The following is a 21,658-nucleotide window of genomic DNA, read 5'->3' as shown; positions in this document are numbered from 1 at the left end:
AAGATTTGATAAAATTCCCTACTACACTAACAGATTTATTTGACATAAGTATTTGACATATCAACTTTGAGAAATAAATGTGATAGCACAATATTGGCCCTGTTGTTGTTGCGGTCTTCAGTCCTGAGACTGGTTTGATGCAGCTCTCCATGCTACTCTATCCTGTGCAAGCTTCTTCATCTCCCAGTACCCACTGCAACCCACATCTTTCTGAATCTGCATAGTGTAGTCATCTCTTGGTCTCCCTCTACGATTTTTACCCTCTACGCTGCCCTCCAATACTAAATTGGTGATCCCTTGATGCCTCAGAACATGTCCTACCAACCGATCCCTTCCTCTAGTCAAGTTGTGCCACAAACCTCTCTTCTCACCAATCTTATTCAATACTTCCTCATTAGTTACGTGATCTACCCATCTAATCTTCATCTTCCTTCTGTAGCAGCACATTTCGAAAGCTTCTATTCTCTTTTTGTCCAAAGTATTTATCGTTCACGTTTCACTTCCATACATGGCTACACTCCATACAAATACTTTCAGAAATGACTTCCTGACACTTAAATCTATACTTGATGTTAACAAATTTCTCTTCTTCAGAAACGCTTTCCTTGCCATTGCCAGTCTACATTTTATATCCTCTAGACTTCGACCATCATCAGTTATTTTGCTCCCCAAATAGCAAAACTCCTTTACTACTTTAAGTGTCTCAATTCCTAATCTAATTCCCTCAGCATCACCCGACTTACTCCGACTACATTCCATTATCCTCGTTTTGCTTTTGTTGATGTTCATCATATATTCTCCTTTCAAGACACTATCCATTCCGTTCAACTGCTCTTCCAAGTCCTTTGCTGTCTCTGACAGAATTACAATGTCATCAGCGAACCTCAAAGTTTTTACTTCTTCTCCATGAACTTTATTATCTACTCGGAATTTTTCTTTTGTTTCCTTTACTGCTTGCTCAATATACAGATTGAATAACATCGGGGAGAGGCTATAACCCTGTCTCACTCATTTCCCAACCACTGCTTCCCTTTCATGCCCCTCGACTCTTATGACTGCCATCTGGTTTCTGTACAAATTGTAAATAGCCTTTAGCTCCCTGTATTTTACCCCTGCCACCTTCAGAATTTGAAAGAGAGTATTCCAGTCACCATTGTCAAAAGTTTTCTCTAAATCTACAAATGCTAGAAACGTAGGTTTGCCCTTCCTTAATCTAGCTTCTAAGATAAGTCGTAGGGTCAGTATTGCCTCACGTGTTCCAACATTTCTACGGAATCCAAACTCATCCTCCCCGATGACCGCATCTACCAGTTTTTCCTTTCGTCTGTAAAGAATTCGCGTTAGTATTTTGCAGCTGTGACTTATTAAACTGATAGTTCGGTAATTTTCACATCTGTCAACACCGGCTTTCTTTGGGATTGGAATTATTATATTCTTCTTGCAGTTTGAGGGTATTTCGCCTGTCTCATTCATCTTGCTCACCAGATGGTAGAGTTTTGTCAGGACTGGCTCTCCCAAGGCCGTCAGTATTTCTAATGGTATGTTGTCTACTCTGGGGGCCTTGTTTCGACTGAGGTCTTTCAGTGTTCTGTCAAACTCTACACACAGTATCGTATCTCCCATTTCATCTTCATCTACATCCTCTTTCATTTTCATAATATTGCCCTCAAGTACATCACCCTTGTATAGACCCTCCATATACTCCTCCACCTTTCTGCTTTCCCTTCTTTGCTTAGAACTGGGCTTCCATCTGAGCTCTTGATGTTCATACAAGTGGTTCTCTTACCTCCAAAGGTCTCTTTAATTTTCCTGTAGGCAGTATCTATCTTACCCCTAGTGAGATAAGCCTCTACATCCTTACATTTCTCCTCTAGCCATCCCTGCTTAGCCATTTTGCACTTCCTGGCGATCTCATCTTTGAGACGTCTGTATTCCTTTTTGGCTGCTTCATTTACTGCATTTTTATATTTTCTCCCTTCATCGATTAAATTCAATATTTCTTCTGTTACATAAGGATTTCTACCAGCCCTCGTCTTTTTATCTACTTGATCCCCTGCCGCCTTCACTACTTCATCACTCAAAGCTACCCATTCTTCATCTACCGTATTTCTTTCCACCATTCCTGTCAATTGATCCCTTATGCTCTCCCTGAAACTCTGTACAATCTCTGGTTCTTTTAGATTATCCATGTCCCATTACCTTAAATTCCCACTTTTTTGCACTTTGTTCAGTTATAATCTACAGGTCATAACCAATAGATTGGTGTCAGAATTCACATCTGCCCCTGGAAATGTCTTACAATTTAAAACCTGGTTCCTAAATCTCTGTCTTACCATTATGTAATCTATCTGATACCTTTTAGTATCTCCAGGCTTCTTCCATGTATACAGCCTTATTTTATGATTCTTGAACCAAGTGTTACCTATGATTAAGTTGTGCTCTGTGCAAAATTCTACCAGGCGGCTTCCTCTTTCATTTCTTTTCCCCAGTCCATATTCACCTACTACGTTTCCTTCTCTCCCTTTTCCTACTACCGAATTCCAGTCACCCATGACTATTAAATTTTCATCTCCCTTCACTATCTCAGTAATTTCTTTTATTTGATCATACATTTCTTCAATTTCTTCGTCATCTGCAGAGCTAGTTGGCATATAAACTTGTACTACTGTAGTAGGTGTGGGCTTCGTATCTATCTTGGCCAAAAAATGCGTTCACTATGCTGATTGTAGTAACTTACCCGCATTCCTATTTTCCTATTCATTATTAAACCTACTTCTGCACTATCCCTATTTGATTTTGTGTTTATAACACTCTTGTCACCTGACCAGAAGTTTTGTTCCTCCTGCAACCGAACTTAACTAATTCCCACTATATCTAACATCATAGTGGCCCTAGTGCAATGAAATCAGGAAAATTGTTTAACATTATAAAAAGATACCTGGCTGTCAAGTAAAATACATAGCTGTTCCACAATGATCTATACACTTTCAGGTCCTTCTAAAAAATTTTGTCTTTAGGTTATTTACTGTATGATTATATGTATTAGAACAGCAACATTCACAAATGACCAATGTGTGAACGGCTCAGTGTCCGCATCGTTGTCAGTCACAGCTGCCCTGATACGTCCTCGTAATTCAGCGGTATTTTAGCGAAGCGGAGGAGTGACTTCTGTGTCTTAGATGTTATATCCCAGGTAGGGAACACACGGTATCAGGCTGGAGGACGTGGCGGCCATGAGAGCAACTGGAGTTTGCCATCTGATTTCCCATCGAAGTACCTCGGTATCCAAAAACTCACTAACATGGTTGTAGTAGTGCAGTCGAACACTACCATGTTGAAAAATGTAAATATTACTGTCCTCTTCCAATTACGGCATGAACTATGGAAAATGATGAGCCGTGCTGAGGCCCACGTTGGTGTTGTTTATAGGTTTCTGTCCTCTGTTGGAGGGCAGACCGTATCATTTAGTTGACATGGCTGCGGTTGTTTGTCTTCTTCTCGTGTTGACTGGCGCCACTCGGTTTCGCAAGCGTTCCTGTCCACTAGGGGCAGCAGCGGCAGTTTTCGATATGTAGTAACTGTGACCCTATCTTTGGGGCCTGTGGCGACGTCGTGGTTCTTCCGGGTTGTGTCAGTAACCAGTTTGGTTGGGGACTCAGGAGGAGCCAGGTCCGCGCAGTGCGAGAAGATGCCGGAACCGCTGACAGCACGCATGGATTGCCGGATCGAAGGCCTGTAGTCACGAGGGTGTACGACCTCGTCGTAAACCAGATTCTGCAAGTTTTACGTTGAGTGCATTTGGATTCAAGTAGACCATCCTGCTCCATTGTGAGATATTGGGATTCTCCAAGGACTTGGGTTCGTGTTGCTGCTCGTAGTGTTGCCGAGGCGAAGAGAAGCGAGTGGAGTACCTGAGGATGGCGGATCTGATTAGTTTTCCTTAACTTATAATTACTATATATTGCGTTAAGTTTGTTACTATTTGTTAAGTTCAACCAGAGCTATTTTTTCTGCCTCGTGGCCACTAACGCCCCAGTTACGTGCCCTGGGGGTTGGTGTATGTAACGGGAGTGTACGGTTCCTCGCCTTGCCGCTGCTGTCTGGTGAGGCATGTAGTTTTTTCTTGATTGTAGGTTGGTTGGCGATTCTTCTACTCTGGTGATAGTGATTCCTTTCTCGTTCCAGGATCTCCAAGCACAGTATTCTGCGGGCGGATTCCAGACCGCCAGTTCCATCTCTGGTGTATTTTCACATATTTGCATTTGGTTTATTGGATGTCAGATAGCCTCAGCAACATTATCATTAGACATTCGTTAGACTGCCACTAGCCTGAGTTACCATCTCGTGAAGTGAATGCAACTCTTGGCTGCCTATCTCATCGTTCGGGAAAGTGTTTTCTGCCGGACCTACTCGGAGGTCGATTCCTAGTGCACCGTCTGTGACTGGACCTTGTGTTTTATTGTTATATTTGCTGTTTTATTGTATGTTTCTAATTTTTTATATAATTGCCATTTTTGGTGTTACAGTAGGTTTAAATGACTGTGCTGCCAAGTTTACCATCATTTTGTCTCACCAGTTTGGTGATCAGTTGAATGCGTTTTTAAATTAACCTTGCTATTGCATTGCTGTTTTACAGTATGTTTGTTAATTATTTTTTTAATAATTGCCGTTATTGGCGTTACAGGCCTTCAGCCGTGACTGTGGTTACTTGCCTTAAAATTCTAATTGCGATCAGATTGGCTTGTTTTTAAAGCATTGTTTGCTGTGTGTGTATTTTATGCTCATTTAGTAAATTGTAACATACCGAACGCACTATTAATTACACAGTTGTTTATTCCTTCATTAATAATGTGTGATAATTTAATAGAGACTCTGGAATTACCATTTTGAAATAAATATGTGTAATTGCAAAGGGAACTAACAGTAACTGATTATGGTCCCGTCCACGGTCATAACCGAATCCTGCCTTTCTTGACCTACAGGTTTTACTGCCTTCTCTGTTGGTCTGGCAACGGCGTGGAATTACCATTTTGAAATAAATATGTGTAATTGCAAAGGGAACTAACAGTAACTGATTATGGTCCCGTCCACGGTCATAACCGAATCCTGCCTTTCTTGACCTACAGGTTTTACTGCCTTCTCTGTTGGTCTGGCAACGGCGTGGAATTACCATTTTGAAATAAATATGTGTAATTGCAAAGGGAACTAACAGTAACTGATTATGGTCCCGTCCACGGTCATAACCGAATCCTGCCTTTCTTGACCTACAGGTTTTACTGCCTTCTCTGTTGGTCTGGCAACGGCGTTGCTAGTCGTCACTGTAACAAAAAAGAACTTGAGTTGTTATTTCCATGCGCAATGATATAGTAATTGAAATCGGTGAGAAGGCAAGGCTCCTACAAAAGTGGTACACAATGTCTAAGCATACATGTGAGGAATTTAGTATGACTGTGGTAGGTACATGTAAGACACAAACAATCGAGATAGAATTACATTGTTTCTTTTATAACACTACTAACGTAATAAGGCATTTGAATTTCCTGAATAGAAATTTGTGTAAAGGCGCTCACTGCCACCTGTTGGTTGTTGTATTGTTAGTACTTTGTCGAACCTCCGTTCTTCCTAATTACCTCAAAAATTCTTTTGATTTTGTTAGGGTTTGTAGTTCTTGGAGTTAAATTGTCGCCCACTCTTCTCTTATCGCTCTTTTTGAGCCACATTTGGCTCAAAATTACCCTCCATTTCATAAACACTCCTTACAAGTATTCCCCAAAGGTTTACAACAGGGTTCGGATCTCGGCAAGAATTTGGTAGCTGTATCTTTATACCGTGTTTTGGTTGCAGCAGAAAAGTGCATAGATTCGTTACCTTGTTGAAACATTAGACTTTAGCCCGTAGGTCCTCATAAATTCTAAACATTTATCTCTCTATCAGCTCAGTGTGTATGTAGAGTTCTGCCGAGCAATGCCGTGGTGGTGGTGGTAAGTTCCTATGGGACCAAACTGCTGAGGTCATCGGTGCCTAGACTTACACACCACTTAATCTAACTTAAACTAACTTACGCTAAGGACAACACACAGACCCATGCCCGAGGGAGGACTCGAACCTCCGACGGGTGGAGCCGCTCGAGCCGTGGGAAGGCGCCTGGACCGCGCGGCTACCGCATGCGGTGCATTGCCGTGACTTACCTTTATCCCAGAGGGCTGCCCACTGCGTAACACTTCCACTACCGAAATTACTGCTGATTCTTATCTGCTGTTCTGTTCCCATATGATGCGAATAGTAGTGAAATCCATCCGGCTTATGTAAGTTACACTTATTTTCATGACTGAAGATCACTTTAACTCTTCTGAACTCCATGACGTATGTTTTCCAGCAAACTTCAGTCTAGCTTCTTTGTGTTTGGATGTTAGAACAGGTTTCTGCAGTCGTTTCCTGAGTGCACGAAGTTTATCACGTCATAAAAATTTGAGTTGAGAAGAACAGCGGCTCGTGCTCCTCGCCTTGGGAAGACTAATCCTTTTTATGCCCCAGATAATTTTCTTCTTTGTGCATATTTTCCGTTCTGTTCATATTGTGCGCCCAGTCTAACGAAATTATCAATCACTCTACTTGAACGTTTCAGCTTCTTGGTGATTTGAAGATTAGAGGGTCCCCTTTCCGTGTACGCACCGAGTTTTGCTTTTTCATCGAGTAATAACTGTTTCCGCTTTGCATTGTCATAATCGTGGTTTATGTACACAACGCACAGTGTCACTAAATCCGATCCCACGTGATTTAATTTGTCCGTGTACTGTATCTCATACTGTTGCATACACACTGTGCACAATATTCCAACCGCCAATGATAATTTTCCTACAGATATCCACGCCTTTATACTCATTTCCACTACTGTATGACAACATAACCTAAATACAAACTTGTTTTACAAGCAGTTGAAAATGACTAGATGATTTTGTTTAGCCCTGTAGTAGTTGTGTGTCGATAGTTCGCTCATACAAGTCAATCCTGCTTTAACAGTACAGTTGGTAGTATACTTTACTTTTTTTACTTCTTATAGTCCTTTACCAGAGCAGAAGATACTTGCATCGGACCAGCGAAGTAATCTGCCCAGTAAACTGATAAACCAATATCGCCAACGTTACACGGGCAATGTGTTTTCCACGATCTCGTCCCTCTCCCCTCTGAATTATCTATTTTCCTCTTGCCTGCGGCTTAATTGCTTCCTGCGGCGGGAGCCAAATTATTCACAATTCCCGAACGAACGCTGGTGTTTTCTCTTTTTTCGCTCCTCTATTAGCGAACCCAGCAACAAAGCTCTCATTTTTGGCAAGGCGCATGTTATCGACAACAGGAACGGAAGTTCTTTTCAGCTTCCCTTCAAAAAATGATTAATTATTCCTTTGGGGGATTATTTTCAACTGAAATGATATACTGTTAAACAACAATGAATAATTAACAAATCAATATCTCGGCATACAGTTATTATTACAAAAGCAATCTTTTGACACCGTACATGCGTATGCTTAGTCAGTTGTAAACCGTCTTTTTCACACAAAGATCCTGTCTACTATAAATAGTTGTGTAGAACTGCACGGTAGTCTTAATTTGGCGGTAGTGGTAGTGAAAATTTTTGACTAAAACTCGGACTATTAGGAAAAAGAATATTAACGGTGAAACTGAACAATGATCTCAGAAACATTTTACTAAGAAAACCAAAGTAAATCTCCCGTTACTCTTAACTACAGTCAGACCAATTTACCTGTAATAGCGTCAGCTTTTTAATTAATATTCCCTAACAGACGGAGGTGCCGCAGGTTCGATGCAATTTAGGTTCATAACAATATAGATTCATCATGATGCAAATTAGTGCAGCTTGAAAGGAAGTGGCACGTTCACTCTCATGTTCGTATTAGACTGGATACACTTTTTATTCCATACATCGTTACTGACGGTGAGAAGGGAGAAAGAGAGAGAGCGAGAGAGAGAGAGAGAGAGAGAGAGAGAGAGAGAGATGTTAATGTCCTTTCCATAGAACCCTAGTGAAATAATCGTCCTCATGGATGAGTGAACATATTTTCATCTAAAGATAGTAACAAATATATCACAAAATATGGAAATGTGCAGTACACCTAGGCGTATATGATAATCTTCGGCTCGAAGTACCCAACATATTCCATACAGGGACTGGTTACAGTAATTAAATAGATGTCAACAGGATTTCCACAGATCAATTTTAGAACTTTGATTTTAATAGCTTTCAAAATATAGCAGATAATAATAAGTAGTTTTAATGTGTGAAAAGGTACCGCATAAAGTTTTAATTCTTCATTTATACATATCAGTGTGTGTAACATTGTGTTTGGATAGCACTGCCTTCTTCGATTAATTACATACTCCAAGAATGAACAGTTGGTCGAGGCGGTAGTTCCCTTCAGTAATACATTTCGTAACAAAAAAAAGTTGATACACCCGGAATGGGGGGCGAGAGGACTAAATGAATTATACAGGTTGAGAGAGGTTATAATGTTATTTCAGCGAATCCAAAATCGAGTTAATCTGACAAAGAACTTGGCAGTATGAGGAGATTTATCATCACGACGTTGCACACTGTCGAGCCTGGTTGTATGCGCACATTCACTTGGGAAGCACATCATACTGCCACTGCCTGCTGTCCTGACGCAACTGGTCCGCTACTGTTTCTAACTGGCCCTTGATATTCTGGATGCTGGCACTGGTACACAGTTGGCATATGCCCCACAGAAGTTCTGTTGGGGACTGATCTGTGAATCATGTTGACCATGGGAGTACCTCAACTTCATTCGGGCAGTTCATACAGAAAGGTGTCGTGGGTGAACTACCATAGACCTATCCCATGAGAGGTAATACATATGTACGCAAGACGTTCTTGACATATAGGTGAGCCGTCAGAGTTCCCTCAGTCACTGCCGGCTGTGACCTCAGGTCATACCAGACGGCTCTCTACAAGTCAGGAGTAACGCCGCAGCGCCTCTCCAAACCACGGGAAGAATGTGGCAACACGATCATGCAACGTAGTGAGAACCTTCGCTGAACACAACGCAGCACCATTTAACAGCTGTCTATCATTCCCAGTGGCTTTAACATTCCAAAGACAGCCGTTTCTGCTGAGCCTTCGGCAGCCTACGCATGTGACCGTAATTCCTAGTCCTGCTGCGCCTAGTCCCCGACCAATGGTATACGATGACACAGAATGTAGCAGGGAAGCCATTCTTGTTCTCGGAGCCGGCGTAGATGTGAGGGGGCTACGATGTGCTAAAAAAATATCCGTCTCTCGCAGACGAGTTAGTCGGGAACGACTGACTGCTGAGTCACGTCCAGGCAATGGCGTCATTTTGATGTTGTATCGAGGGGTGGCGGGGTTATTAGCATATCACTCTCCCGGCCTTTATCGGCTTTGCACCCAGCTATTATGCGATCGGTTAACAGTGTTACATCAGTGGTGCTAGAAGCCACTGAACCAGAATCTAAGAGTATTATTAATGTAGTATCTCTGATCACATACTGCATGATCTCTATAAATTGGTTCATGTTTGGTAGACCCTATACCATGTAACACAACGTCTCCAAGGCGCGTTTTTAAGCAGTAGTATCCAACGTATAATGTTCAGTTCAATTTTCTCAGTGGGGTAGTGATTTAACTTTAGTCATTCGAGAGGATGATAGTTCTAATCTCCGTTCGGCCATTCAGCTTTGGATTTCCCGTGATTTCCCTAAATCTCTCATGGCAAACGCTAGGTCTCTTCCTTTGAAAAGGGCACGGGTGATTTATTCCCCCAACTTTTCGTAATCCGAGCTTATGCTAATGAAATAACTGTCGACGGGACCAACTTGGCTCTCCTTCCCTTCCTTCATTTTACTTACTCTCAACCACCGAAGAAAATTGGTATAGAAATGCATATTAAAATACACAGATATGCAAACAGGCAGAATATGGCGCAACAGTCGTCAACACCTATATAAGACAAGAAGTGTCTGGTGCAGTTGATACATCGATTACTGTTGCTACAATGGCAAGTTATCAAGATTTAAGTGAGTTTGAACGCGGTGTTATAGTCGCCGCACGAGCGATGGGACATAGCATCTCCGTGGTAGCAATAAAGTGGGGATTTTCCCATACGATCATTTCACGAGTGTACCGTGAATATCAGGAATCCGGTAAAGCATCCAATCTCCGACATCGCTGTGGCCGGAAAAAAGATCAAGAACGGGACCAACGACGACTGCAGAGAATCGCTGAATGTGACAGAAGTGCAACCCTTCCGCAAATTGCTGCAAATTTCAATGCTGGGCCATTTACAAGTGTCAGCGTGAGAACCATTTAACGAAATATCATCGATATGAGCTTTCGGTGCAAAAGGCCCACTGTTTAGCCTTGTTCACTGCACAACACAAAGCTTTAGTGCTTGCCTGGGCTCGTCAACACCGACATTGGACTGTTGATGACTGGAAACATGTTGCCTGGACGGACGAATCTCGTTTCAAATTTTATTGAGTGGATGGACATGTATGGGTATGGAGACAACCTAATGAAGCCATCGACCCTGGTGTGTTAGCAGGGGACCGTTCAAGTTAGTGAAGGTCCTGTAATAGTGTGGGGTGTGTGCAGTTGGAGTGATATGAGGCCCTTGATACCTCCAGATATGACTCTGACAGCCGACACCTACGTAAGAACCCTGTCTGATCACCTACGGTCATTCATGTCCATTGCGTATTCCGAAAGATTTGCCCAATTCCAGTAAAACAATGCCACACCCCTCACATCCAGAATTGCTACAGAGTGGCTTCAGGAACACTCTTTAGAGTTTAAACACTTCCGCTAGCCACCAAACTCTGAGATGCCCTGCAGCGTGCCGTTGAGTTGAGATCTCCTCCCCCTCGTATACTTACGGATTGATGGAGAGCTCTGCAGGATTCATAGTGTTAATTCCCTCTTGCTGTACTCCAGACATTAGTCGAGTCCATGCCACATGGTGTTGCGGCATTTCTGCATGCACGCGGGGGCCCTACACGATATTAGGCAGGTGTACCAGTTTCTTTGGCCTTTCAGTGTCGTATGTCTGTTTAGTTTCACGTGCACGTCATGCCGGGTAAAGACCTGAAATTTAAAGCGATAGGTTTGTGATAATGAAAGTAAAATTTCCTGGATTATTTGCGGTATCATTTTTCTCTCCAGCGTCTTCGACTACTTGACATTCCGTCCCGTCTTCTGGAATCCGATTAAGAAGCCTAGTGATGTCCAAAGGCGGCTGATTGCAGATAAAATGCGACCTTATCACCCATAATGTAAATTCATTGCAAACGTCACCCTCGTATACACTTCAAGTAGGCGGTTTCCTCGCGCAAGTTAGCTTAGGTCGTGACGGCAATACCACGTCCAGCCTACTGCGTCTAAGACTTAACGTAATTTGCATGGCTGTAAGTTACCGGAGAATAAGTTCCACCTCTACAAGATTGGTAAGTACGTTCATTAGCGTAAGCAATACGGAGAGTTGGTGTGATGTCAATAATCAGCCTTGGTATTCATGTCGTGACCAAGTATGGTACTCCATGCAACATTCCGTGTTATTCCACGTCTTTGGTCGGAGACTAGTAGCAGCTGGAATAGAGAATTCCCATCCCACGTACAGATTGCTCTTAACACAAAACCATGAGTTTGGAGTGGTACCAGGACCTGGAAGCATGGACTGCTGATGAATGGTGTCGCATTGTGTCCAGCGACGAACTGTGGTCCTCGGCACACATCGTTGGGGAATGTTGTGGTGACCTGGGGAGAAGTCACGGCTAGTTGTGCGCGAGGAAGGTCTGACGCCATAATGATATACCAGAGTCATCCTACGTCCTGATACACCTAACACGCGAACGAATCGTAGTGCCAATTTCCAACACGATAACGCTCCTTTACATTTGGCACGAGTGTCTATAAACTGACTATGATCTTGCGGTATACAATTGGCCAGTAAGACCACCAGATGAAACGTGTGTCGGACCAGCCCGGATGTCAACACCGTCCCAGTACCAGCATCTGGGACATCAAGGACAGTTACAACTGCTGTGGACGAGCTTGCCTCAGGAGAAAGTACAATGGCAGATAGGATGTATCCTGCAGCGTCATATTGGTAAGTTCCAAGTTCCTTGTAAAACTGGCCATATTTTATAATCACTGAAATAATATCAGATACTCACATACCCTCTCGACCCATGAAGATCTGTTTCGTGTCGTCCTCCCATTTCCCCCCCCCCCCCCCCCGCCCTCCCTCCTTTCTGGGTGCTACTTTTTTTCCAGACAGTGTAATTTGTTATCTCCAATTTCATCCATTTTTCCAAGTAGCACTGGTTTGAAAATGAACAGGTACTGTTGATGATCCTCTGTAAAGAGCCCTTTAGAGCCAAGTAACCTATGCTTTGGGAGAGTTTTAATCTTGTAATATTTCTATACACAGGGTCCGGCTGCTTAGCTGGGTGGTAACTTGCTCGCCTCCTGTTCAAGTGGGCCCAGGTTCGATCCCCGGCTGGGTTGGAGGTTTTCTCCGCTCAGGGACTGGGTATTGTGTTGTCATCATCATCATTTCATCCTCATCACCGGGGTACAAGTCGTCCAATGTGGCGTTGAATGAAATAAGACTTGCACTTGGCGACCGAACTTTCCCGAATAGGGTCCTCCCGACCGACGATGGCATACGCCCATTTCATTTCATTTCTATACACTAGGAGGATCCAGGATACAGGGTTTAAAGCATGTCACGAGTCAATGACGCCACAGTCAAGGAACAGACCTGTCGCTTGTTTCATCTACTGAGCTGAATTGTGATGTGCAATGGAGGTTCCAGACTAAGAACGAGATACACGACTAGGAGAAACATGATGTATTCACACTGTGAACGAGATGTCAGCAAACTAAATGCTCCTATTAAGACTTTCTATTAAATTGTGCTTTGGCCGAATCAATACCTTGGAGAAAACCGACATTTCGTTCTTAGCAGTGGAGAACATCTTCACCTTCCGTATACATGCAACTCATTACTGGCTCGCTACCGACAAGCTTCAGTAACTAGAGACGAGCAACAATAGAAAGCCAGGCTTTGTACAGTATCTTCCTAGAAGCTACAACCACTCTTGATAAAGTACACCACACATGGGGACGTTATCTAGGCTGCTCCAAAAAACTAACTCGTACGTTAAGCAGTAGCCTGGTATATTATAATAAGTGTTATATTTCTGGACATGAAAGTTAACACTTAAGAATCAAACCACGCTCTACGTATATTGCTTTTAGGAGAAAAGCATACAAGGTGTTAGAAAAGACCAGTCACAAACTTCTTGGGGAGGGGAGTAAGTACGTAATATTTTTAAAGGAGTCCATGTCTGAAACAATACCACATCCGATGTAGCGACGCTTGCGGTTCACATGTTTAACTCATTCACTTCTACTTGTGGAACAGAACTAGGCGTTAAGCAGTACAATTACTATATAGGAATTGAAAAGGCGAAAGGAAACACCATGAAACATCCACTTATAACGCAATTTATTTGTATTAATGCTTAAACTTTTACAATATTTTTTTAAAAAGAAAATAAAGCAGTAACATACAGCACTGATGCATTGTAACAGCGACTCGATGTGGCAACCATTGTCGTTGTTACGGACACTGTACTTACGAATCATGTTGTGGTACACCCTCTCGATCTCACCAGGTGTCTCTTCAACTTCTAGTGCAGCGGCCAGAGCTCTGTCCCTGCAGAAGTCTTGTAAATTAAACTTTACATACGAGCCCACAGACGTTGAGCCACATCAGGTGACCGTGTAACGTAGTATACATCAGCCTGTTTACCGTATTGCATACCAGGACAAGCAACTCTGAGAATTTTCTCTTTTCTTCTGCAAATGTGTACGCGTTACACATCTAAACTTAAACTGTCGTAGAACCGTACATTCCTGGACAAGGGATCGTATTCTGAATATTACTTCCTGATTCCCCACTACAAGTGCTAGAATTTGTAAAGGGAATTTCAGAACGCTGTGCGTTTTCTGATACTGTCCATTCAGTGCGTGTCCTCTGGTATCTAGACATTATGTTAAATGAATAACTGCGTTGTGTTCACATTCTCCTGCTGACGTCCACCGCTGTCCAGTCATTAGTTGTGCAACTCATCGCAAGATAAATATTCGCTGGCTCGTACTATACTGCAGTTTACCAATGCGTTAGTGGTCTTTAAGTTTACTGTAAATGTAAAATCACGGTTGTTCAATTTGCGTGTTGCCATAAGTCAGTTATCCTCGGACAAACATGTCAGAAATGTGGGACAGTGTTTCATTTGGGCGAATACAGAGGGGAGACAGGTGAAGTACCTTATGTGGCACCTCCATGGATCTGTAGGTTAGGCAACCGGCACATGAGAATCATGGAATAGGAAAGGAAGATTTATTCCCTTCAGGCAGCATTAGAATACTTCTCATGTAATTGTAAAAGTCTATAGACCTCGAGTAGCAAACTTTCAACTATTTATGAGAAACCTAGAGTCATTACTGAATTACCTGTCAGATAAGAAGAAACAGTTAGTGGTTTTTGGGAACTTCGGTGTAGCATTTTAGAAGCATTTGGACAGGAAAATGAACTGCAAACATTACTTAGATTTTTCAGTTGATTCCTGCAGTTAATTTTCCAGATCGTGTGCAGCAAGGTGGTAGAACCATGACTGACGATATTTGCTCACTCTGAAACATTTACTGCGTACCCAATTGTTAATGTACTATATGATCGTGGTGAACAGTTATAAAACAAACAATTTAGCACTTTACACCACTGAGGCATGTGCGTACAAAAAAGCGAGGATTCTTACTGTCAATTTTAAGAATACGTTAAAAGAGATAGAATATGATGAGGTATATATCTGATAAGACATGTTAATTGTGAATTTAAATATATTAGACAGTAAATTTGAGTCTATATTTGAAAGCAACTTTCCAAAAACATTGTCTCGAAGATCTATAAAAATTGAAAGGAACTAAGTCATTCATTACTAACTGAATTAAAATGTAATAGGAAAGCGAAATTCATATGAAAGTCATACCAGATAAAGATATTTCGTTACGTGCAGTCTACAAAAATGATGTAATATCTTACTGAGTTTCAATAAAATTCCCAGAAACATTGACATCATGATAGTTATTAGTATTGCAGATAATAAGACTAAAACTACGATGGATACTGTGAAATGAGGCACATGATATCAGCTAGTGTACAAGATATTATCACAATTAAACTGAATGACAGTGTTATGACTGATAGCTTGAAAGGGCTTCGTCTTGGCAGGCATTTACCATTGAGCATTAAGCCGTTGTATAAAATTTTTCAAGAGTAGTAAGTAGTTCAACAAGAATTATTAACTAACACACGGCGTTGCTCGTTAACAGACAATTACAGTTCAAAGTACCTGATTTTATACCTACAATTGACAACAGAACAAACGACTTATGACCCGATGATAAATTCCTACCACGGCGATTCACTTTCAAGTAATTCAATATTGAATACAGATTTAATGAAGGCACAAGATGCATCGTCCCTGAAGACCAGCTTATGGCAACGCTGACCACTCTTAATTTAACAAAATTTAATTACTGAAAAACCTTTAATAACATTTAGGACAGATACAGAATAACAGAATCAGCGTCCGGCGGCCATGCAAACACGTTTTACAGTGGGCAATGGTGCTTTAGCTTTAAGAAGAAATTTGATTAATAATAAAAGATCCCTATTAATAATCGCTTTAAAGGAACTTAACATTACATCCAAAAACGCCTCCGTGGGTAGAGAGACTGTAGGCTTATAAGCACAACGAGCTTTACGGCGCAATGGCCGTTCAAAACAACGGGTATAAGGCGTGAAGTTCATGATACCTTTACGGCTAACTGCCTGGAAAAAATAAATCATGATGGAAACTAAGTATAAATATAACAGCCAACTGGGCAGCATAATATATAAATTAAATGTAGAACACCAAAGTAAGGCAGACTTAACCTTGTGGTGTTACAAGCAAGCGACAACCGCAGTAAGCGATCAAATATATAAAAAGAATTACCTTAATCCTGCTGGCAGCAACAGAAAAACAAACAAATCACAATATAAACATGATATAGTTGGCTAGATCGGCAGACAGCTAATAACGACTAACGCTGATTTACTAGAATCATATGGCGAATTGTCTTACCGAGATAGACTTCTCCAAATTGTACGAGGAATTAACATTACCAAAAATGTTTTAATGAAACCCCCTAACTAAACTAAACTACTCCAGAACAGTCCATGAATGCCCAACGGTACCGACCGGCCGCCTTGTCATCCTCAGCCCATAGACGTCACTGGATGCGGATATGGAGGGGAATGCGTTCAGCACATCGGTCTCCCGACCGTATGTTAGTTTGATGAAACCCCTAACAACAGCTATAACCTTCAGTGAAGCTCTTTGGCAGGTTCGCTCTTGAACTGAATAAACAATGCTGTGCTGTAACAAACTCCCATAAGTATGGGAATCGAACTCCAAATCACGAACCACGTTCACAACAAATTACGAATACCTCTCTAGAAAATTGACTAAACACAGTCTTTTACAAAAATAGAAACATGCGCCATCGCTCACAACAGAATATCGGAGGAAATACAATGCCAGATAGATCCAAATGCAGCCAGAGCTCACGCATCAGTTAACAACAAAATTAATGCCCGTTATGGAAAAGGGCTCAACAAAATGCCCACAATACAGGCACGCAACCGATCCTCGAGGGAGCTCGCTTCATCCTGCGGTCGAGTACCTGTCAATTAAACTCCAGTCAGTGTGAAGGCGTCAACAAGAGTACGGAGACTATGTTCGGCACAATGGAGTGCTCTCACGTTCTATCTAAAACTGGACATCCAAAACTCCATACAGCTGCCAGCAGTCACTTCTCTTCCCCTTGAGTATACACCCATCTACCTCCGTTGTTCATGCTTCCTCTTACAGGAAGGCATCCTCCAGTTTCCCAGAAGTTGGGCAGACACATACATGGGATGGATACTGTCGATAACTGTGTGTGACACAGTTTCAGTTTTTTCTCTTTTTGTGCCTGTAAGTTTATTTGCATCTTTATACTCATTTGGTACGTTTCTTATTTAACGAGCTTATTTCTAAAATAAAACTGATTAAATAGAAGTACGAATAAAGTGAAATCTATTTACCTTTATTTCTTGCCGTCTGTTCCAGACAGCGTGTTTTGCTGACCATCAGCTTTATGGATTTGAAGATGACCTACGTCTTCTTCGTAGCAGTGATGAGTAAGTACTATTTTTCATGTTTAATTCTAGAGTTCGTGTTACATACAGTTTGCACAGTCGTGTACCAATGAACATATAATTACTTAAAATTGTAGTGAGAGGAAAACCAAAATTGCATGACATTTTTTTGTGTGATAGTTTCAGTTCATGTTTTATAATTTCGTACTTGTATCACATTAGCTACCAGTATGACAACACATTCATAGCTTGACTTTATGGAGAGGAGAATTTTCTGGAACATCTTGATTCATTCTTACTTTATATATGATCTGTGATCCATTCATCCTGGAGGCAAAGTTAGCTGTGGATTCTCTTTCTTGAAGAGCTAGGTTATACTCCTCGGCCAGTCCATCAGATCAAGATTTTCTGGATATCGACCATGATACCTTTGAATAAGACGTAGCCGACTTCCTTTACCGCCCTTCTGCTATCCTTGCCTACATTCCTTCCACAATAGCGCCTTCATGATTTAAATCTCTAATCCACCACGCTCCCCTTCTAACAATTACATTGTGCCAGTTCTTAAGCATGAGTACTGGAAATGAAAAGGGAATATTAATTAAAGGCAGCATTTACTGAGTAGCCTTGCAAAGGGCCGGAAAGCTTTCAGTAGGAAATAATGACAGGGCTTGTGATATAATTTTATAAAGGATCATAGGTTATCGAAGCAAAGTCGATCGCAACACTTATTAACCTCTTTAACGCTATCCCGACTATAACGTGGAATCCATTTCTCTTATTTATGGGCCATATTTATAACGACTGCACAATACTGCTGATTGCTTAGTATGGTGAAACTACTGTTGGTTATCTTACACTGTACTGGGCTCTGTACCTGAAATAATTTTACACTCTCTCTTGTTCTTTCTTTCTTTATTTTTCGAAAACTGAAAACTCTTTTTTACTGCTGTGGGTGGCCAGACTTTGTTACGTTTTCAAGACTACCACCCCTTACATCAAGTGGTCTGTTTAATTTACTAGAGGTTAGAAGTTCAAGCCCAGTGTCGTTGCCGCAGGGGTAACACCGGTTCCCGTCAGATCACCGAAGTGAAGCACTGTCGGGCTTGGCTAACATTTGGATTTTTTCACCGTCAGAGTCAGCCTAGTGCTGCTGGAACGTGGGCTGCGCTCAGCCCTTGTGAAGTAGCGGTACCGGTCACGAAAACTGAGAGCAGTGTGCTGACCACATGAGCCGCCCTATCTGCATCCAGTGACACCACTCGGCTGAGGATGACACGGCGGCAGGTCGGTGCTGTTGGCCTTTCGAGGCTTCTTCGGATGGAGTTTAGTTTAGTTAGTTCACTTGAAAGCTCAAGCCAAAATGAGACTGGACAGGATTTTGAAATGGATCCATTTATTGATGAAACTCATACGGAACTCGGAGCATTACACTTTTCAAAACAGTAAAAACAATACTCTATAGATGAAATAGCAACTTTCTTTTCCACGGTGTTTGCACGAGGAGTTTGCAGAATAAATCTGTGATGGAGCTGACGGACACAAATGTTGTGTGTGTGTGTTTTGTGGGGGATCGACTTCGTCGTCAGGGCACTGTGCCCATCTGTGTAATGCAGCCCGTCCATTACACGATGAGAGGCACGGCTCATCAGTGGAAACATTTTTAAACTTATTACCTGCGGGTAGCGCTGCTCGGGTAATTAATTATGATCGATTATCATTCCCAATTTTATTATTAACAAACATTTCGTTAGTATGCGGTGTATCGTCTTCTAGCATCTGTCTGCCTCCCCATATTGCTTTCACTCTTGTATATCAGCCCCCTGTTTTTCTCTCTCTTTAGATCTCACACTAATAAACACACAAGGATTTTTGTGCATGTGCGTGGTTGTCTGTATGGGTTGCAACAGCTTTATGAACTCTCAGTGTAATGACTTTTACGTTTTACGGTAGCAAAAACTGCAATATGAGATCCTGTGACAGCTTTGATGGAAAATATCACCGGGTGTCGAAAGCTACCCAGCAGTTAACACAAAAACTGCCGGTCGTATAACACCCATTCTCCGAATATTTTGTTATTATTCGCTCGTGACTGAATGAAAAGGTCCTATTACGGCGAAAGAAGCGTAACTGAAAAAGCTTTTTTTGTCGAATTACGGCACTGACAAATGAACTACTATCTCATTCATCGTCAGACAATCAGTAGCTTTCATATATTGACACACTTAATCGAAATAGAACCTAATAAGTGGCACTTCACCGAAAAAATGTGCCTTACACCATGAACAGTATTGGTGGGTAACTCAGTGCAGACACTAAATTAAACACTGATGGGAGTACAAGCGAGTTCAATTTGGGGACGACAGTGTGTAAGGCGCCAGCGGTTTTATCTATATAAATACAACTGGAGTTTCTCATTTTTTACACTCCACAAGTCACGAAAATAGAGGAACAAGGGGTAGATATTTGAAGAGATGACATGGAAAAGGATGCAAGTGCCAAAAAGTAAATTTTTCAGGAGTTAAAGAAATGTAACTGGGCCTTTAGAAATTCTTTATTTCTTATAATTTTTTGGTACAATCTATTTAACTGTGTGTTTTGAACAATACTCACTGTTGATATTAACAAAAGGTATTAAAGTCATTGTTATACACAACAATAAAAAGTTATGAAGAGCAGATGTCCTTGTAGAACTGATGATATTTTGGATCTAGGTAATCCAACATATCCAATAAATCTTTATTCTTGGCATTGCTGATGTTTATTACATGTGTCTCATTGTTAAAGAAGTACATGTTATAGTGCTACAACGATGAAAAATAATATTACGACGATGTCAAACCTTATTTTCATGATATAAAGAATAATTGACGATATTAAAAATGTAATTATATTTTTATTATTTTAATTTTTGTTCTCATTGAATCAAAGACTTTCTATTGCACGGAACAGACTAGCATTGTTTGTTTGTTTGTACTACGAATTTATATATATGATTGTTAAGTGAGAACTGATTCTATGTAAGACATTTTGTCTGGGCGGATTTTGTTCTCGTACTGGTCGGTAGAGAAAGAAAAGTTTCTTAATCGATGTATGTAATGTGAAAGTATAGAGGCTATAAAAAGGAAAGAAAGAGATAATCCTTGCGGACAATCACCATATTGTGAAGAAAACGTAAATACAAGTTATTCAAAACAAATATCTCTAAAGTGTATCGTCTTGTGATTTCTAAAGACTGAAAATTGCGGTGTTTAATCTAAACCTATCCTGATTAACGGCGAAGAACATTTATGTCATCATATATTTTCTTCGTTTGATCACGGTTGTGATTCGCATGTTACTTTTTGTTCCGCAACGTGTTAGGAATATTTTCATTATACGCGCAAAAGTGCGCGCAGCTTTAATCGAACCTGCATCTATCGGAAACGATAAATCGTAATCAGTACAATTACACGAATATCGTCTATATCGCAACCGTGATCACAAAAGTGTTTCCTGGACCTCATTTTTATGAATGTGTACACTTGAAAGTGAACAGCATTGCACCATCGCTGGCTCGCAACAATTGAAAGAAAACAAAACAGGGATTGAACAACTTTAAATATTAACGCCGTCAGCGTTACGAAGTCTGAACGACGTAAGTTAATTAACTAAATATTAACAGAAAGAGAATTATTAAATTTTAAAAATTAAATCATAGCAAGAATTTAAAGCATTTTAGCATCATTACGTTTCTTTGCATTAGTACTTGGGTACCAGATACCATCATTTCTATTTAAAAGACAATGCGTAAATAAAATTTCCATCTTTTATAATTATTATTATAACAATTCAGTGGATCTAGGTAATCCAACATAGCCAAAAAATCTTTTTCTTGGTATCGCTGATGTATATTACATGTGTCTCATTATTGAAGGCGTGCATGTTCTCTAATTCCTCCTATTTTCCCTTCTTGAAAATATTATGATTCTCCCATGCTTCAATTTCATTGAAGGTTTTCTTTGTTTTAATTTGTGTTAAATTTGTCACAGACACATTTATGCACGATTTGTTAGTGATCTAAAGTCCTGTTGTGTTTATAAACTCGTAACAGGCACGGGAGATATCAAAGAAATCAGATTTTGCCATTGGCACCACCTGAAATGGGTTGCGATACCGCGACGATCTCATTACGCTCTGAAGTTCTTCTGGCACTATGACTTTGCAAATGCGTTTCCGTTTTTCAATAACGCAAAAATCTCGATCACAAGGTGTATAAGAATGCCCAGAGACCAGAAACTTCAGTTCAATGGAATCATAGTATCCTCTCATTACTAGATGCATGAGAACTAGCAACACCATCTTGATCC

This window comes from Schistocerca gregaria, chromosome 6 (assembly GCF_023897955.1).
Source record: "Schistocerca gregaria isolate iqSchGreg1 chromosome 6, iqSchGreg1.2, whole genome shotgun sequence".
Lineage (NCBI taxonomy): Eukaryota > Metazoa > Arthropoda > Insecta > Orthoptera > Acrididae > Schistocerca > Schistocerca gregaria.
This window is presented reverse-complemented; position numbering follows the sequence as displayed.